Genomic DNA, 19,604 nt, shown 5'->3' with positions numbered 1-19,604 from the left:
TCATTAAAAACTCTTAATTGTCTTTAATGTTTTCAAAAAAAACATTCCTTGGTTTTGATGAATTAGTGTCTTGGATGTTTAGAATGTACAGTGGGTACGGAAAGTATTCAGACCCCCTTAAATTATTCACTTTTTTTATATTGCAGCCATTTGCTAAAATCGTTTAAGTTCATTTTTTCCCTACATTAATGTACACAACACAGCACTCCATATTGACAGAGAAAAAAAGGAATTGTTGACATTTTTGCAGATTTATTAAAAAAGAAAAACTGAAATATCAGTATTTAGTAGAAGCACCCTTTTGAGCTAATACAGCCATGAGTCTTTTGGGGAATGATGCAACACGTTTTTCCACACCTGGATTTGGGGATTGTCTGCCATTCCTCCTTGCAGATCCTCTCCAGTTCTGTCAGGTTGGATGGTGAACGTTGGTGGGCAGCCATTTTCAGGTCTTTCCAGAGATGCTCAATTGGGTTGAAGTCGGGGCTCTGGCTGGGCCATTCAAGAACAGTCACGGAGTTGTTCTGAAGCTACTCCTTCAGTATTGTAGCTAAGTGCTTAGGGTCATTGTCTTGTTTGTAGGTGAACCTTCGGCCAAGTCTGAGGTTCTGAGCACTCTGGAGAAGGTTTTCGTGCAGGATATCCTTGTACTTGGCCGGATACATTTTTTTTGTCTATTGCAACTAGTCGTCCTGTCCCTGCAGCTGAAAAACACCCCCGCAGCAAGATGCTACCACCAATCAGCAAAAAGTTCAACAATTCTGTTTTTTTTTCTGTAAATATGTGGTGCTGTGTATACATTAATAAGGAAAAAAATAACTTAAATGATTTTAACAAATGGCTGCAATATAACAAAAAGTGACAAATTTAAGGGGGTGTGAAAACTTTCCGTACCCACTGTATGTTAGGTTCATCAAAAACAAAAACAAATACGGTTGGCTCATTTAATCTAAATTGTATTTAATATTTTAAAAAATTATAGACTAAACTGTCTTCAATGTTTTTGGTTAATCAGGGACAAAACGACTTTTAATGTTGACAAACAAATGTACGTTAGGTTCAAAGAAGATTCAATATTGTCATTGATGTTAATGAAAATGTACTTCAGGTTTGTTGAAGACTAAATTGTCTTTGATGTTTACAAAAACTAGTACATTAGGTTCACAGAATCTTAAATTGTCGTATTTTAGGTTCACTGAAAACTTGAGGGTCGCTGATGGTGTAGTGGTATACTCGCCTGACTTTGGTGCAGGCAGCAGAGTTCAGTTCCTACTCAGTGACGGTGGGAATCTGAGGGCAAATGGTTGTCGCTGTCTATATGTGCCCTGTGACTGACTGGCGACCAGTTCAAGGTACAGTTTGCCGTTCGCCCGAAGTCAGCTGGGATAGGCTCCAGCTCCCCGCGACCCTTACCAGGATAAGCGGAGTTGAGAATTGATGTATGGATGGATGAAAACTCGAAATTTTCTATGAAAATACAAAAATTTAAAATAGAACACAAAATCGTCGGCTGTTTACAGAAAAAAAACATTGGGTTTGCTGAAGACTCAATTGTCAATGATGTTCACAAAAACACATACATTATGTTCATCGGGAACAACATTTTCCCTGTTAACTAAAAAGCAATCATTAGATTTGTTGAAGACTTATCTTTTCGTAAAAACTTTGATTTCGTATCAAATTAAAGATTTGCGAATGGGAAGCAGCTGACAGACAGACGCTGCGACATGCACGCGCACACACACACACACAGGAAGTCGGCAGTCTAGGACCATCCTTTACATTGCGGCTAAATACATCCTGTATTCACTCAGCATGACGGGCGGGCAGGCGCAGACCGCCTGGAACGTTCAACGTAAGCACTTTCAACGCATTCCTTCAAAAAGACCCACTGGGGTATAAGGGGATTCGGGGCGGGGGGGATAAATATAGGGTCATGCGACGACGAGGGGGAAGGGTGAGGCGCGTTTAATTTACATGGTGGGTAAAATAAAAATGTGTGTGGGTAAAAAGTGGTGAGGATCGGGTAACGTGGGGCCTCCAAGCGAGAGAAATTATTTCCCACTTGGTTGTGGTGGTGTCCACTAAATAGACGGCAGATAACAGAGCCTACGCCCATTTTTGTGTGTAATGGTCATCCCACACAACAAAACTAGAGCCTTCTCCAAAAAAAGAAATCTGAATTTTTTGAGAAAATATACTACTTTTTGTTGAAGAAATACACTAGTTTTTAAGCCTCATTCTTTCAATATTTTTTTTCTAATTTTTTTCTTGACTTTATTCTCCAACAAATATGACTGTTCTTTTATCCTTAACATTGTCATGTTTTTCAAAGAAAGAGTATGAAATGTTTTTTTCTCATAAAGCACTAATTTTCTCTTGTAAAAATGTCTTTATTCTTGTATCATTACTACTTTTTGTCCCATAAAAAAACATGAATTATTCTTGTAAGATTATTTAAACATTAAAATAAAAAAAAAATCAGACTTTATTCTCAACAAAATATATATTTTTTTTTAAATCTGCCTTTATTGTTGTTATTATCATCATGCATTTTTTGGGGCACCTTACATGTCACTCAAGCTCAACTTAAAGGGTTAATAATAATAACAGCTAGCAGCCATCAGGAGGTCATTGGTTATTTTGATCATTGCCGTTTCTGCGCCGTGGAATGGGCAGAACCCAGAATGAAATTGTTGGGTTTAACAATACGTTTTGAGAGGGTCAAGTTGGCAAGTGGATGGTTAGATTTGTTGTTGTTTGATTTGTTGTGCTGTATATACAGATAGGCTTTGCACGATCAGGATTTTTTGGGCCGATCACCGAGTTAAAAAAAAACGATAACCGATCACAAATCCGATCGCAAGATGGAGGAATGTCTATTTAAATGACCTGTTCAGTTACTGTATATACTTGTGTACTTAATTGCTCAAAAAATTATATTTACAATAAATAATGTATCTTTGTTCATCTATTTATGCCATTGAGGCGTAGTGACAGACAGAACAAAGGAATGGTCTTCTATTAGATGGCAGGAAGTAAATACAGAAATTAATGTATCCACTTTTTGTGACATTTTTGTTTGTTGGTGTGCCGTGAGGTTTTTCAATTGTAAAATATGTTCCTCGGCTCCATAAAGGTTGGAAATCACTGCTCAAGTCAGATCGTGTATTCTAAACAGTCAGGTCAAACCAACATTACAGAAATAATGGGTGCTAACTTACTGTAATTAAATTACTTTATTGTAAGTAAATTACTTCACCCACACCGAAACTTTAGAGCATGATTCGACAGAACGGCGGCATGTTTACGTCCAAGCGTAAGTGCTAGCAGTAGCTTGCTAGGCTACATAACGTTTTGTTGCCTGCTTGCGAGCCGTATCGTATTAAAAGTACGTGAACATACCTCAAGCAATCCTTAAACGAACGTCCTCTCCTGTCCTGAGCACCGGTGACCACCAACACATGTTTTTCCCCATTTTGTCCTTATAATACAGTTGGCGCGATCTTCTTGTCGTCGCCACGGTAACGAGTATATCCGGTCGCATTTGAGTAGACAAGATAAAGACTAATGATCATAAAAAACGGGATGCGGTGGTATCGGAATACAAGATGTTATTGCAGTACAGTGCAATCCTGAAAGAGCAAATTTGTCTTGTAGTCTGATCCAGGCATTACGTGTTGTCCATCTCAGGCGTTTTGACTGTCCCACAGCGCCGACGTGTGTTTGTTTTTAAATAACTTCATTGGCCGTCAGATATTTACAGTACTACGTCAAAAGGCATGCGACAGGGCTAAAAGTAAATTAGCTTTTGGATTCAAACATACAGTGTCCACAATGGCGACGCGGAGTAAATGTCTTTTGCGGAGCCAATCAATGACGTCATTGATCGGATTATTAAATTATGACATGAAAGCCGATCAGCATAAAATGCTAATTATCGGCCGATACTGAATAGGCCGATAAAAAAGGTGTAAAGTCTATTTACAGATGCAGAAAGTGGACTTTTGTGTTGAAAAATGTCAGTGTGGAGTTGCATTGTTCTGTAGACTAGAAGTGAGGTGGGGGGGGGCCTAATGTGCTGTTTATTCGGGAGACGAGTTGCTGTCTGTTGCCGTCACCTGAGTTGCTTTTGTCTGAATAAAAGTGGGATTTAGCAGAGGAGAACATGTCCTTATAGTGTAGAATGTGAGTGGTGGTTAGGTGGAGAGTGAGACCATTTTTTTTGCATAAAGGACTTCTAGTTGACATCCTTTGGCGTTCAGTTTACTGAGTTCAGGTGTGAACCAATTAGCATTGTGATTAAAGAGTGAGTTTAGAGAATTCTAATTTATTATTATTCCAAAAAATATGACATTATTCTTGTATTATAACGGGGGGGAAATTAAGACGTATTCTTATAAAATTACAACTTTTTGTCTGGAAAATATACTATTTTTATTGCAAAAAATCTGACAACTCTTGAAAACTAAAATAACTTTCTTGTAAGGTTATAACTTTTTGGGAAAATACACTGACAATTATCCCGAAAAATCTGACTTCTTAAAAAAATGTATTCTTTTAACGTGATGACTTTTTAAAAAAAAAATGTTTTCCTGGAAATATAGGAAAAAGTATTTCTAGAAAAAAAACTGACTTTGTTCTCAAAAAATATTGCTTTGTTTTGTACCATTAATAGAGATGTAACAATATTCACGATACCGCAAAATTAAAAGTGCCTCGATACAGTCGTGGTCTTGTCTTTTTATAAAATAATGAGCCGTTGTGTTTACAATTTAGTCTTAGTACGGCTATACGCAGCCACACTGCTTACCCAGGCTGCTACCGCCAGACTACAGTGCTCCCCTTCCTCATTAAGAGTATAAACGCACACGATTGGGCGCGTAACCCATGTGACCATGTGGGTATGTGACAAAAAATACACTGATTGGCTGACTGGCCAATGTGAGCAAAAGGCTACATTGGGAAGGATGCAGAAATAACTCGGTGCCCCGAGTCCCGCCCAAGGCGACAGCGTGGCCGCTATGCCGGTCTGAGCGTCGTGCCGCAATATATTGGGCAAGAGGCGCCTTGTTCGCACCGGCCTGCGTGCCAGCAAATGTTGACCCATGGGCCGGCAACAGCTGCTAGCAGACCTCCACTTCGTGAAGCCGGCACCGGGAAGCCCCATTAACCGGCCCTCCGCAGGCTGCCACCACCGCTCCCATTCGAAGAGATGATCCGCCAAAATATTTAAGCATATTTTAACAGCAGCACTCTTTTAGTGGTATACAAGTGAGTGTTTACCTCAAGTCGAAAGTCGTGGGTGAAAAGAACATCACAGGGAGAGTGAATGACAATTCTGACTCCCCATTACAACATATCCCTCTGCCAATACATTACAGTAGTCCCGAAAATCAAATATTGAAATAGGTCCACTCCATACACATCAATGGAAAAATACATCTGACAAACTTCCCTCTCTTCAAATGAAATGTTCACATTTCAAATTAAAACATATTAGAGAGGCTGCTCATAAAAATAAATCGCCCTAAAATATCACTAAGCGGAGGAAAAGAAACTAAGGATTCTTATGGCTTTAAGAGTGCTCCTGCGTTTATGACTACTTGAAATATGACAATACAGTAACTACTGTTAAACTATTTCCATCCATCCATCCATTTTCTGAGCCGCTTCTCCTCACTAGGGCCGCAATCGTGCTGGAGCCCATCCCACCTATCATCGGGCAGGAGGCGGGGTCCACCCTGAACTGGTTGCCAGCCAATCGCAGTGCACATACAAACAAACAACCATTCGCACTCACATTCAAATTTACGGTCAATTCATCCATCCATCCATCCATCCATTTTCTGAGCCGCTTCGCCTCACTAGGGTCGCGGGCGTGCTGGAGCCTATCCCAGCTGTCATCGGGCAGGAGGCGGGGTACACCTTGAACTGGTTGCCAGCCAATCGCAGTTTACGGGCAATTGAGAGTTGTCAATTAACCTACCATGCATGTTTTTTTGGGATGTGGGAGGAAACCGGAGTACTGCGAGAAAACCCACGCAAGCAAGGACGGGGAGAACATGCAAACTCCACACAGGCGGGGCTGGGGATTGAACCCCGGTGCTCAGAACTGTGAGGCAGACACTCTAACCAGTCGTCCACTGTCCCACCGTTAAACTATTTGATTATTGATTTAAAAAAATACTAATTTCCTTTATTCTTGTATTTTATAGTAAAAAATATTTCCAAATGTATTCTCATGAGCTGAAAACCTTTGCATCTCAAACTGTATTATTATTGTCTTTTTAAAAAACAGACACCACTCACTAAAAAACAATTTTTCTTTGTATATAAATTAATCAGACTTTATTCTTGAAAAAAAAAAAATCTGCAGAATATGCAACTTTTTTCCCCCATAAAACTTTTACTTGAAAGATTAAACTTTATTCTCTATATACGGCTGGTTGTCCCCAAAACAAAATTTCCGCAAAGGAGTGGACAATTCTGAAAACCGTGTACCTTTTATGCAGATACTTTGCAGGATATTACTGCAACTGTGTGCTTTCACGTCTACATCGAGTCAGTCGTTTTCTCGCGCCCTCTGAGGCGATGCCGGGTGTGCGTTTGAAGGCGGCCCCGCCCCTCCTGCAACATACTAACCCACAATTCTGCCGCATGCTAAAAATAGATGTGATTTAACCTACAGCGAGTGAGGGGGTGGAGGCTAAATGTTGAAAGCATGAAAGCAAACATGAGCATGAAGGTCTGTGGGAATTTCTTGCCCGCCACAATAAAAGCACACAGGAAAAAAAAAAAAAAAAAAAAAAGGAATTAAGAAATGATAATAAATTAAAGTGCTACATCCACGAAAAGCTATTTTCCACCTATTGCAGGTACATTAGTATATACATTTTTCCATGTAAAACTATATATTTTTTTTTGGACATGGGAATATATGTGCACAGTAGGGGTGGGTAATATGGGCAAAGAAAAATATATAAAAAAATTTGTTGCTATTTTACGATAATGTTAATTTGACGACATCCTAAAACAATAATAATAATAATAAAAATAAAAGTCTAAAGCTGTCCTTACTTCCCAGGACATTTACTGATAGTATTTCAGAAAAACAGCTTGTTTATTTTGTAGAGTGCTTCATACATCTGCTGCAAATCACTGCACAAGAATATTTTATGGCAAGACTTTACAATTTAAAAGTTCCAGTTATGTCCAGGCTGTAAATGGTAAATCGACTGCACTTAATAGCGCTTTATCTACACTATCACAGTGCCCAAAGCACTTTACAGAGCCTCATATTCACCCACTCACACACACATTCAGACACCAATGGGCGACTGCTGCCATGTAAGGTGAAATGGGTTCATATAACACTTGAATATAAAGTAAACTTTATACTTCACACAGAGATACAGCAAAATTACAGCATCTTATTCCCATTGAATACAAAGTTAAGAACAAAAAATTTGATGCAGCAATTTTACTGAATCTGTGTTCAAGGGGCTCATATCGCACTTGAATATAAGAAAACAAAAATGAATGATGTGGCAATTTTGCTCTACCTCTGCATGAAAGAGGCCAATATCCCACTTGAATATAAAATAAAGAATAAATGAATAATGCTGAAATTCTGCAGTATCTCTTCGTAAACAAGGCTCATATCACACTTGAAAAATAAAATGTAAAAATTATTAATGTGTTAATTTTGTAGTGTATGGATGACAGGGTCTTATATGACACATGAATAAAGAAGTGAAGCACCAAAATGAAAATTCGTGGAGACACCGAAAATGAGGAAAACAAGACCGAAAACGATAAACCGAAACCAAAAGAAATTACAATGCCAAATATTCGTAAAATGGCATTTATGGCTATGACTTCAGAGCTGCAAACCTATAAATAATCATTTCCAGAACCATTTGTCTAAATTTCCTTTTTTTTTAATTATTATGTTAGGAACAATTACTGCAGGACAGTTATTGCAGCATATTATGTAATAGGATAAAAATAAAAAATAAGAGTACATACTGTTCGATTGAACAACATAATCATTACTCTATAATCGTAATCATAAATACATTATGGCTTGAATATTTATTATTTTTATTGCATTAACCTTATAATGGTGGACACATTTGGAGCCAAATGTCTTGTCTTGCATGGTATTTTCGTATTTCCTGAATCCACTATTGCTGCTGAAAGGATGCTAATTTCCCCATTGTGGGACTAATAAAGCATACCTTATATTATAAATATTTGTTATATTAATGTATGTTTAAACTGTCCCCGTGTTCTCAAGTGACGTAGGAGACGTAGTAATTCATTCCGGGTTTAGGTTCCAGTCCTGTGTGGCAGTGTAGCATGATTGTGTACAGTATTTCAGTATTTTCGCTATCGTAATTTATTAATTTCCCTGCTATTTTTCTCTTCAACGTTGGTTACCCTCCGCTATAACGCAGTTCCAGCAGTATCACCCAATCACGTATTTCAGTGTTTTGCAACTTTATGTCACAATAGCTTCTCCATTAGCATGGCTTCCCTATCGTTCTGTGAATTACTCCTCGTCCTCCCTTCGTAATAATTGGAATGGTGACATATGCTGTATTGACACTGAACGCCAAGCGACCGTTCGCCTCCGCAGCTCGGCATCGTATTCAGCCACGTTAGCTGTAGCTCGTAAGAAGCTGAGGCGGTGCAAAATAGCATGCAACAAGCATTGCCCTGTAGTACCAAAAAGGCAGAAAGCAGGGAGTTTGGTCGAGTGTTCAATGTGGACATGCTGTTTTATTTATTCTTTTTTTTTTTTTTTTATACAATAAAGTGTACACAACTGAACGCAGTTTTGCTTGTATCACAACATCCTTTTTGGTCTGTTTTATTTCGGTGAAAAAAGTATTTCGGTCCAAAGCCGAAAAAGCACTTTTGGGCCATCATTTTTGGCCGTAGATATTCATCCATCCATCAATTTTCTGAGCCGCTTCTCCTCACTCGGGTCGCGGGCGTACTGGAGCCTATCCCAGCTGTCATCGAGCAGAAGGCGGGGTACACCCTGAACTGGTTGCCAGCCAATCGCAGGGCACATACAAACAAATAACCAGTTGCACTCACAGTCACACCTATGGGCAATTTAAGAGTCTCCAATTAATGCATGTTTTTGGGATGTGGGAGGAAACTGGAGTGCCCGGAGAAAACCCACGCAGGCCCAGGGAGAACATGCAAACTCCACACAGGCGGCGCCAGGGAGTGATCCTCGCTCCTCAGAACTGCGAGGCTGACGCTCTAACCAGTCGTCCACCGTGCCGCACCGCAGACATTCGCTAGCAGAAAATTTGATGCATCACTGATATACTGTCAAAAGTAAAAATTAATGATGCAGTGATTTTGCTGTAACTCTACGCATGGAAAATAACAAACGTGAATGATATTGCAATTTGTGGTACCTGTGTGAAAGAGCAACGTGAAACACAATAACATTAAAATAAATATCATTAATAATTCTACATGGCAAAAAGGCTTATTATTTTGAAAGTGAAATGAGGACGTGGGCATCCTCATATTGACATAATCTGCCCCGAAACAGGGGTGCGAGCAGGGGAGACGCATCACCGCGGCAACCAAACGACTCCCGCCTGAAGTTTCTCCAGCATGACAGCACAAACCTGGCGCGGAGCTGGCAAAGTCTGCCCAGTGACAGGAGGAAGAATCGTGCTCTCACAACCTCTGCTCCAATGGGATGTCTACATCCCGGTCAGCTGCTGCGTGGGGCTGACCGAGCGCCGGGGGCCAATAGCTGGGCAGAAGGAATGGTCATGTGACAGGCCAGGACCGGCCCAGTCAAAGTGGATGAAAACAAACGCTTAAAGAAATAAGGCCGCTGGTTACGCAACAAACACGAGTTACATAGTGATAATGTGGGACTGTATGTTGCCATGGCAACCATAAGTAATGTCTGTGAACGTGTGTGTGTGTGTTATAAGCCATTGATTCTCAACTGGTGGTTCGGGACCCAAAAGTGGGTCACGTAACCATTACGGGTGGTAAAAAAAAATTACATGTATTCCTATTCTGATTTTTTCAGTACAGTGCAGAGGCCTTACCAAGTTCCCAAACGGAACATAGTAGGAAAGTGACAAAGAATGTTTCCTCCTTGCACTCTAGCCACTAGTTTACTCTGTAAACAAATACAGTACAGCTCACCCTTGGGCTGGTGGACGTCATGGCAAGCAATATGCCTTTGCAGTAGAGCAAATTCATTTGAAAAAGTATTTAAAAATATAATATACTGTACATGTTTTCAGAGGCTGTTTTTAAACAAAAAAAAACTACTATTCTTAATTTTTTAAATTTCTTTAATTTTTTATTTCTATGAAAGTGGGTCATGACAACAACGGGAAAATGTTGAGAACCACTGTATAAGCTTTATATCACTGTTAGCGCACCTAGCCTTACTTAAGGGAGCACTCAATCTACAGAATATAATTGTGAAATAGCAATGTGTTAATATCCATCCATCCATCCATCCATTTTTAACACCGCTTATCCTGGTTAGGGTCGCGGGACGCTGGAGCCTAACCCAGCTGACTTCGGGCAAAAGGCGGACTACACCCTGAACTGGTCGTTAGTCAGTCGCAGGGCAATGTGTTAATAGTGTCTACCAAATGGCTGCCCCCTAGAGGCGAATGACTGGGTACTGTTAGCCTCGTTCGCTATCTAGCGTCGACTCAAATACTCAAACATCATTCATCCCTTGGCGGCACGGTGAGAACCGGTTAGCACATCTGCCTCACAGTTCTGAGGACTGGGGTTCAAAACCCGGCCCCGCCTTTGTGGAGTTGGCACGGTCTCCCCGTGCCCGTGTGGGTTTTCTTCGGTCACTCCAGTTTCCTCCCACATCACAAAAAACATGTTGGTAGGTTGATTGAAGACTCTAAATTGCCCGTAGGTGTGAATGTGAGTGCGAAGCTGATAGCGTGCTAACGTTAGCAGTCAAACTACACATTATGATTGTGAGACAGCACACTAACGACATTCCCTGAACATGAAGACGTTAATGGCATGGCTGCTCCCAGCTGCTAATGACTAGCAAGTCTAGCCTGTGTGCTCACTGGAGTGTTAGCCTAGCATGCTAACTGTAAACAGACCCTTCAAAACATTAGGAGAGTGTATTTTAAGTCAATTTTACTAAAGGCCAAAAAACTTTTAACTAGCCAAAGCATAGGCGTAACCATTGGCTGGCTAGCGTTACCCTAACTTCTAAAAAACAATCCAGGACAAACAGCCACCCGAATCAACAGGCGGCAGATGGCCATATGTACAGTAACACAACACATAATACACACACCCCAGCTCAGACAGATCAACAACTGTCATTAAGGAGTCAGACTAGACATGCCACAAGGCCTTGGGGGTGGGTGGGGGTCTGTAATAAGCCATGATGGGTGGTACTTGGGGGGTTAGTCCATTTTTTACCAATCCCACTTGTCACTAAAGACGGGATCTGACTCACTGTGACGTCTCAACACCACAAAAAAAAAAATATATATATATATTATACACAAACAGGTATAGTATCCACACAACCATAAAAATAGAACTCGAAATGCTAATGCTAAAATCAATGTAAAGGTATCCATCCATCGATTTTCCATACTGCTTATCCTCACTAGGGTCGCCCCTACCTCAGTTTACTCTGGGCGAGAGGCGGGGTACAGCCTGAACTGGTCGCCAGCCAATTGCAGGGCACATATAAACAAACAATCATACGCACTCACATTCACACCGGATAATTTAGAGCCTAGGAGGAAACTGGACTACCCAGAGAAAACCCATGCAGACATGGGAAGAACATACAAACTCCATGCAGGAGAGGCCAGATTTGAACTCAGTCGTGCCATCGTGCCGCGCAATGTGAATACAGATGTTTGCAAGTATCTTTTTTGATTAAACACAAAGATAATCAATTTGCTTTCATGGAGGACTACAGAAATCAGAGAATATTTACTGTTGAGATGCTGAAATTTGGATTTGGTCAATTTTAAGTTAAACAAGGTCTCCAAACAATTAATCGATTATCAAAATAGTTGTCGATTAATTTAATAATCGATTAGTTGTCGTCTAATATTAATTGTTGCACCTTCACTTATATAGAAAGCTGATGTTAACGCTAACGTTAGAGGTAACGTTGAAACTAAATCCGGGAATTCACTGTTGGAAGCTAATATTGGAGGTAACGTCAGACACTAACATTGGTCCTCCAAAGCTCTATTACATCGGAAGCTACTTTCAAAAGCCAAGATTGAAAGCTAACGCTGAAAGCTAACTTCAGTAGCAAACAGAAACTGAAGCAAACATCCAAAGTTAGAGGCTACATTTGAAGCAAACATTAAGAGAGAACATTGTTAGCGAACTTCAGAATATAACGTTGGAGGCTAACATTAGAGGCAACACTGGAAGATAATGTCGAAAAACTAACGTTACAGCTAAATGGAAAGTAACATTGGAGCTACGGTCAGATAATAACCTTCTTCTTCCTTAGCACTAATGTTAGCGATAACGTTGAAAACTAAATTCACAAGCTAACATTGGCGGTAACGTTGGAAGCTAACGAAGTATCACTGATGGTTTTCTTTCGATATATCAATGATTGCATAATCGCTGTATTGCGATATTATGAGATACGCAATAAGGTTGCCAAGATTGGTTGACAAGTCACGATCAAAACCGTCAACAATAAATTTAACAGTTGACATCTATGGGTTTTTTTAAGCTGTATTTTTCTCTCAAAAGTGCTTGAATCCTCCCGCTGCCCAGCGTGCTCGCCTGTTGTCTGCCTTATGGACGTGACGCACATGCACAGTCGTCATCCAGGTTAGCTAAGTGATGCACCGGGAAAAACTACAGCTAACCAACGTTAGCAACGGAGCTCGAAATCTGGGCATTTCACTAAAAATACTTAAGAATGCGATGCAAAACCTGCAAGACAGAACGTACGTTTCATGGCAGCATGACAGTGATACACATCTAAAATAGAAGCACGTTGTGGCTGATTCAATTTCTGACGAAGAGGGACAGTCATCTCGGTAAGACATTTGGCTAGTTAGCAGCTAATATTAGTGTCAACTGTTATAAGCTAATTGCGTAACGCTGTAAACATTATTGATGACAATTTCATTAGCCTTAGCACACAGGTTATGTGTTTGCTATAACGTCATAACCACATATATGAATAGACGCTCGATAGGCCATAGCAGACCGTTAGCAATGTGCCTAGTGCCTACATGGCGGCGATGTTGCCGGGGGAAATGTTCTCATCACTGCCAATGCATGTACATTGAAAATAAATCAGAAGTTGCTCATTTCTCAACCCACTTTCATGAGGTTTACTTTTTTTGTCACTGTCAAAGCATGAACATTTGAGGGATAAAAAGCCCCCAAAAAATCTTGTCTGTGAAAGGTTATTCTCAGTTCCAATGTTATGATTGTATATGATTGTACATAGTTTTTGTTCCATTTTAAAGTGCACTTAACAGCTTAACGGTTAAAGGCCAGAGTATCACCTTCATTTTAATCTGCACTCTCACATATAAATAACCATGTCAGGAATGCTCGTACAAGCTGCAAAGTTTATTAAAGGTAACGCCTCATCTTTCACAACAGCAATTTGAAACAGTAATCCATGTCTTCATTACATCTCAGATGGATTACTGTAATGCACTTTTTTTTTTGAGTCAGCCAGTCCTCACTCAAATGTCTCCAGTTGGCTCAAATTGCTACTGCTCGCCTCCTAACTGGAGCACGTAGGAGGGAGCACATAACTCCAATTCTATCTTGCCTTCACTGGCTTCCTGTGCATTTGAGAGTCAATTTTAAGATTCTTTTATTTGTTTTTAAATCTTTAAATGGTCTCGCACCACCTTACTTGTCTGAGCTGCTCCAAATCTACCCTCCTGCCCGGTGCTTCAGGTCAGCTGACCAGAGGCTCCTGGAGGTACGGAGGACTAAACTGAGGCTCAGAGGGGATAGAGCATTTTCCGTTGCTGGGCCATCTCTTTGGAGTAACCTCCCCCTTAATATTAGGCAAGCCCCCTAATTGTCCATTTTTAATACTCATTCAAACCCATTTTTATTCTTTGGCTTTCAATTCAGCACGAGACTGCACTATTTTAGTGTTTATTTTTAACATTGCTATGAACCTGTTGTTTTAATTTGCACTGTTTGTTTTTAAATGTTTTATTATATAATGTACAGCACTTTGTCTGCAGCTGTGGTTGTTTTAAAGTGCTCTATTAATAACACTGGGGAACAATTTGAAAAAAAATTCTGTTGCGTTAGATTTTTATCCTGATTAAAACTAAAATTGGCATACTGATTCCAAAATTGCAGCGAGTGTTTTTTCAAGCACGTCAAGTTTTTTTCTCCAAAGCTTACCCTCCAGATAAGCAAAATTCCACTGATTGGCCTCATCATCTACCATTACGTGGCAACTTGCTTGTGCAGTCACAATTGAGACAGTGCGGTGAGAGGTGTGTGCAGCTTCCAATAGGTCAGTATTATGAATTTATGCAAACAGAAAGCTAGCATAGTAGGAATAAAGAGGATTTGTGCTGGCTTTTCTCTTAACCTTTTAACGGGCATGGGCATACCGTTGTAAATTCTATTTCGTTTTATGCTGATTTTTTAGTTTTCAAAGCTTGTAACTATTCCATATTAGTGTTTTATTTACGTAGGTATATATTTCCTTTGTTCCACTTTCACTTTGTTCGAAAAAGTTGACGTAATAGAGAAAAACCGAGATCAGTTTTGGATTCCGCACCCAAAAATTAGTTAAAAACGGCTGTCAGACCTAACTCAACAAATATTTTATTATATAATAAAAAGTTGAATGTACTATATAACCAGATCAACACTGGAAATAAACTGTTGTCAATGTTCTATTTGGATTTATAAAAAAAAAAAAAAAAAAAGGTTACAAATTATCTTATAGTAATTATTTTTTGCACATACCTTACACACTTCCAGATGGAAGCTAATGATGGTTGTATAAGAGCAGCTGCTTGCTGGTGCGATGAGCTGCAATATGCATATGGCTGGTGTCAGGCAGAATCCTAGTACAGGAAGTCCTCGAGTTACGACGTACTCGACCTACGTTGTTTCGACTTTATGACGCCTGTGCCTCGTCCGCCATTTTGTCCCCAGCACCATAGTGTTTCTGCTTAGCTAGTGCATACTGCTTGTCTGTGTTTGTGCGCCGGGAGAATCTTTGCCTTTTTCGCCCTCCTTTTTTCACACTCTCAGCAGTAGTGGTAAGTACAGCATCTTACTTTTTTTATTTTAGTTTCTTTATACGAAGTGTTAACCTTTCCTGCTACGGTCACCTGACCGTGGTCGGGAGACGCCTTCTCCAGGGCCGAGGTTGTCCTCCTCGGGGTTAACTCCCTTCTCTCTCGTTGAACAGCTGAGCTGGGTGCCGGCAACAATAAAGGCACGAAGCACCGATTTGCTGCTTTAATGGCTTTATTAGCTCCTCTGCACATTCAACGTCAACGGGTCCTCCGCTAATCGCTACTCTTCCCCAGTCGCCGTCACTACACTTGCCACTGTACACACTTGCACCTGCGGGCACTCCTTCCTCCGGTTAATGAACTGACACTTTGGCCAGTGGAAATGGGAAAAAAACGTTAAGAGCACCAATATAGCGGACCTCCCGGAATGTTTTGGAAAGACCGACAGGGCCGTTCACTAGAGCTGTTGGCTAAGCTAATATTTACCCATGCGGATGTCAAAAACAACATTAGCGGCGCAGCAGTTTCTCCACAAAAGTCCGCTTCCTATTTGCTGCTATCCCGTAGAAAGGTCACAGAAGATAAGCGCACAAAAAGGTCCCAGCAGCTACCTTGTTGCTGCGGTCGTGACTTCACTTCCTGTGTGGGGAAAAAGGTCAGAGCAGACAACATCAACGATCCACTTTGAATAACCGGAATAGCTGTGAACTGGCCTGGCGTGAGTCCATGAGACGGCACGAGCTGCTTTTTAGTTTTTACCATGCAACTAAGAATCATTTCTTATTCCAAAATGTCTTGGACAAAATTCTACACACCGTAACATCCAACATTGACAAGATTAAAAAAGTTTTTTTTTTTTTTAATTCTCATTCATTAAACATAAAAAACTACGAAATGACAGCACAAAAAATGTCAATTCAGGGTGAATACGTTCCACATAGACTATATTCTCTTTTACATAGTGATCCCACAAATTATAGCCTTGGACAAATTACAGACGAATAATTCTGGATCTTCTGTTTCATCTCTCGGCAATTTTTCACTTGTTCTGTGTGAAAGGAGTAACATTGAACATCTTAATCTTAAAATTGAATCTAATTTTTTGCAGGACACCGTGTTGACGCACGATATCCTGCCTTCGCTGGATAATGCATGAAAGGTGCGGGCGGCTCTTCTGTTTTAAAGCTCCAACGTGACAATTTTACGTGAAAGGGGTAACAGTAAAAATCATGACATTAAAATTTATCACGGGAAGTTGTGTCAATAGGTAAAAAATGTACAATATCCATGCCTTTGCTGGTTTCTGTATGAAAGGCACGAGCAGACAAAAGCCGACCCGATCTTAAGTTTTCCAGCTCGGAAGCAGCTATTTTGTGATATCTCTGTGTGAAAGCATGAACATTAAACATGACATTGAAATTTATCGCAAAACATAGTGTTGCCATGTGAACGCTCGCAATATCCTGCCTTTGCTGGGTTCTGTGTGAAAGGCATAGGTGGATAAAAGCCACATCTTCTGTTTTATGGCTCCGATGGCAGCATCAAACATGAAAAACGTATTGTGAGACTCTGTGCTGTCGTCCTGTGAAAGCGCAGTAATTGGCGAAAAGGTAAAAAAAACATTGATGCTTCATATTATCAACAGAACAGAGTGCAGGAAACTCCTAAAAACGCTTGGTTTGTTAAAACAAAGTCTTGACAATCTCCCCAGATCTTGGCAGTGTTGTGACTAGCGGTGTGAATCGCAGCGTAACTCACAATACAATATTTTAACAATACAGCGAGTACGCTATAACTGACATAGTCGGTGAAAAAAAACATCTACTATACATTGCGATGTAACAGAAAACGTGAAAAAACTTCCTCAGTTTCGCTACTTCTTCACTAGCATGTACTAAAAATTTACGTTTTCTGTTTAGTGTATGATAAAAGTCATAAAGAAGGTTAAATGAGTTCCTCTGTGGGTGGGCACTAAAAACTACCCCACGGTTTGCTGGAAATAAAGAGAGTGAGAGCTCATCTTCTTTGAGGCAGTGTTATTACGACTAAGATGACGTGTTACTTTACTTTATAATTTCCACTTTTGCTTCCTCTCATATTTATTTTTCCGATCCAGTCACGTTCCGGCGTTTCTGGGTCAGACGAGTGTGAAGAGGCGAGAAAAAAAATGAGAGGGGGAAAAAAACACAAAAAAAGAAAAATTGTTGTGCGATTCATGGAATCCCGAGGAGCTGAACTCGAAACATCCCAGCTTTGTGTGTTTTTTCCATCTTATCACAAACATTTAAATGTGTAAAGGTGTAACTTACAAATACAATATCACCATACTTTGGCAAGGATAATTTTACATTTTTGTGGGGGGAAAAAATTACCGAAAAATTGTGATGAGAGCATCAATCTTAGTGAAAAAGGGAACTACTTGGTTGTTAAAACAACTTAACAACAACGATCAGTCGCATTCTCACGCCCTCGCACTGGGAACAATACTGCGATTATCTTTAATATATTCAGGGGGTTGAAACATTTAGTAAATCACAATCATCAAAGTAACTGATAAAATTGTGAAAACACTTAGTTTGTTACATCAAAGCAATGACCATTGGATTCTTTTTTTATTGGGGAAAAAAATACACTAAATTGCAATATCAAAGTAACTAAAAAAGACAAAACTCACGATGCTATATTACCGCAAAAATAGTACCACCTATAATATTGAGATAAGGAGGCGAAACGCTGATGATAGATCATAATAGTAATGCAACTAAAAAACTAAACAAAGTAAAAAAATATATATATACAAAACTTTAAGATACATGGCAATATCATGTAAGTTGGATACAAGGAAACCAAGTAACAACGATTGGCTCAAAGTGTCACTCAAGATTCGACAGTTGGATGACAATATAAAAATTAAAAAGTAATCAATACATTCATTCATCTTCCGTTCCGCTTATCCTCACTAGAGTCACGGGTGCGCTGGAGACTATCCCAGCTATCTCCGGGCGAGAGGCGGGGTACACCTTGAACTGGTCGCCAGCCAATCGCAGGGCACATATAAACAAACAACCATTCGCACTCACATTCAAACCTACGGGCAATTTAGAGTCTTCAATTAACCTACCCTGCATGTTTTGGGGATGTGGGAGGAAACCGGGTACCCGGAGAAAACCAACGCAGGCACTGAGAGAACATGCAAACTCCACACAGGCCGGGATATGAACCCCGGTCCTCACAACCGTGAGGCAGATGTGCTAACCAGTCGGACACCGTGCCGCCGTAACCAATACATAAGTTAAAAAAAAAATCTACGATACATTGCGATATCAATGTAACTGGAAAAAGGGAACTTGGTTTATTATTACAAAGTAACTATGGTTGGCTTCAATCTTCATTCTTGACAGTATTGCAACTAGCAGTGGGAATCCTAGCATAACTCACGTATGACATCACCGCAATATGTTAACAACTTTAATATTACGATACCAGGGAAAACACTGATGATACATCACGATATCAACGTAACTGAAAAGGGGGACTTGGTTTATTAATACAAAGTAACTATGATCGGCTTCATTCTTCAGCCTTGACAGTGTTGCGACCATCGGTGGAAATCGTATCTTAACTCACCGCACGGCAATACGTTACGTAAACGTTAACAACTTCATTACTACAACACATGGGAAAACGATGATATATAGCGATATCAATGTACCGGTAATTGAAAAACTACACAAAATAACGATGATTGTCTCCAAGCTTGACAGTGTCACAACTAGAAGGGAAGCGTTACTCATGATATGATAGTTTGACGATAAAATCACAATACGAGATTCTGCAATAAGTCATCACGTCACAAACTCGATTTAACTTGAATACGAGCAAACAAAGTAACTACGATCGGTTGCTCCTTCCAGTGTCACAACTCACGATATGATAGATTACAAACTAACCATTATATTAGGTTAAAAAAAAAAAAAACGACGATACATCACGATATCAATGTAGGTGGAAAAGGGACAACTTGCAGGAAAAAAGGTTTGTTAAGACAAAGTTGTTGTGAGTACGGTCGGAATCCCAGCGGTATCACGATATTTTGATACCACCGTCATTACTACTACTACTACTGCAACAACTACCACCACCACTACTATTACTTCCAAACTTTTACAAGCATTACCATTACTACTATCCCTTATTCTGCAAATACTACCACCAACATTACTACTACTTTTAAAACCACTAAAACTACTGGCACTACTATTACTACTACCACCACCACTTCCACTATCTCGACCATTAATACCACATTAACTACTACCA

General features: G+C 40.0%; 1 protein-coding gene across 8 annotated transcripts in view; it reads right to left on the bottom strand.

Annotated features, from left to right (window-relative positions):
* The window catches only part of LOC133487196 (mitogen-activated protein kinase kinase kinase kinase 4-like), a 91,278-nt gene that overhangs the window by 70,123 nt on the left and 1,551 nt on the right, over positions 1–19,604 (bottom strand). The window lies entirely within an intron of this gene.

The sequence above is a fragment of the Phyllopteryx taeniolatus genome, chromosome 12, assembly GCF_024500385.1.
Source record: "Phyllopteryx taeniolatus isolate TA_2022b chromosome 12, UOR_Ptae_1.2, whole genome shotgun sequence".
Lineage (NCBI taxonomy): Eukaryota > Metazoa > Chordata > Actinopteri > Syngnathiformes > Syngnathidae > Phyllopteryx > Phyllopteryx taeniolatus.
This window is presented reverse-complemented; position numbering and strand designations above follow the sequence as displayed.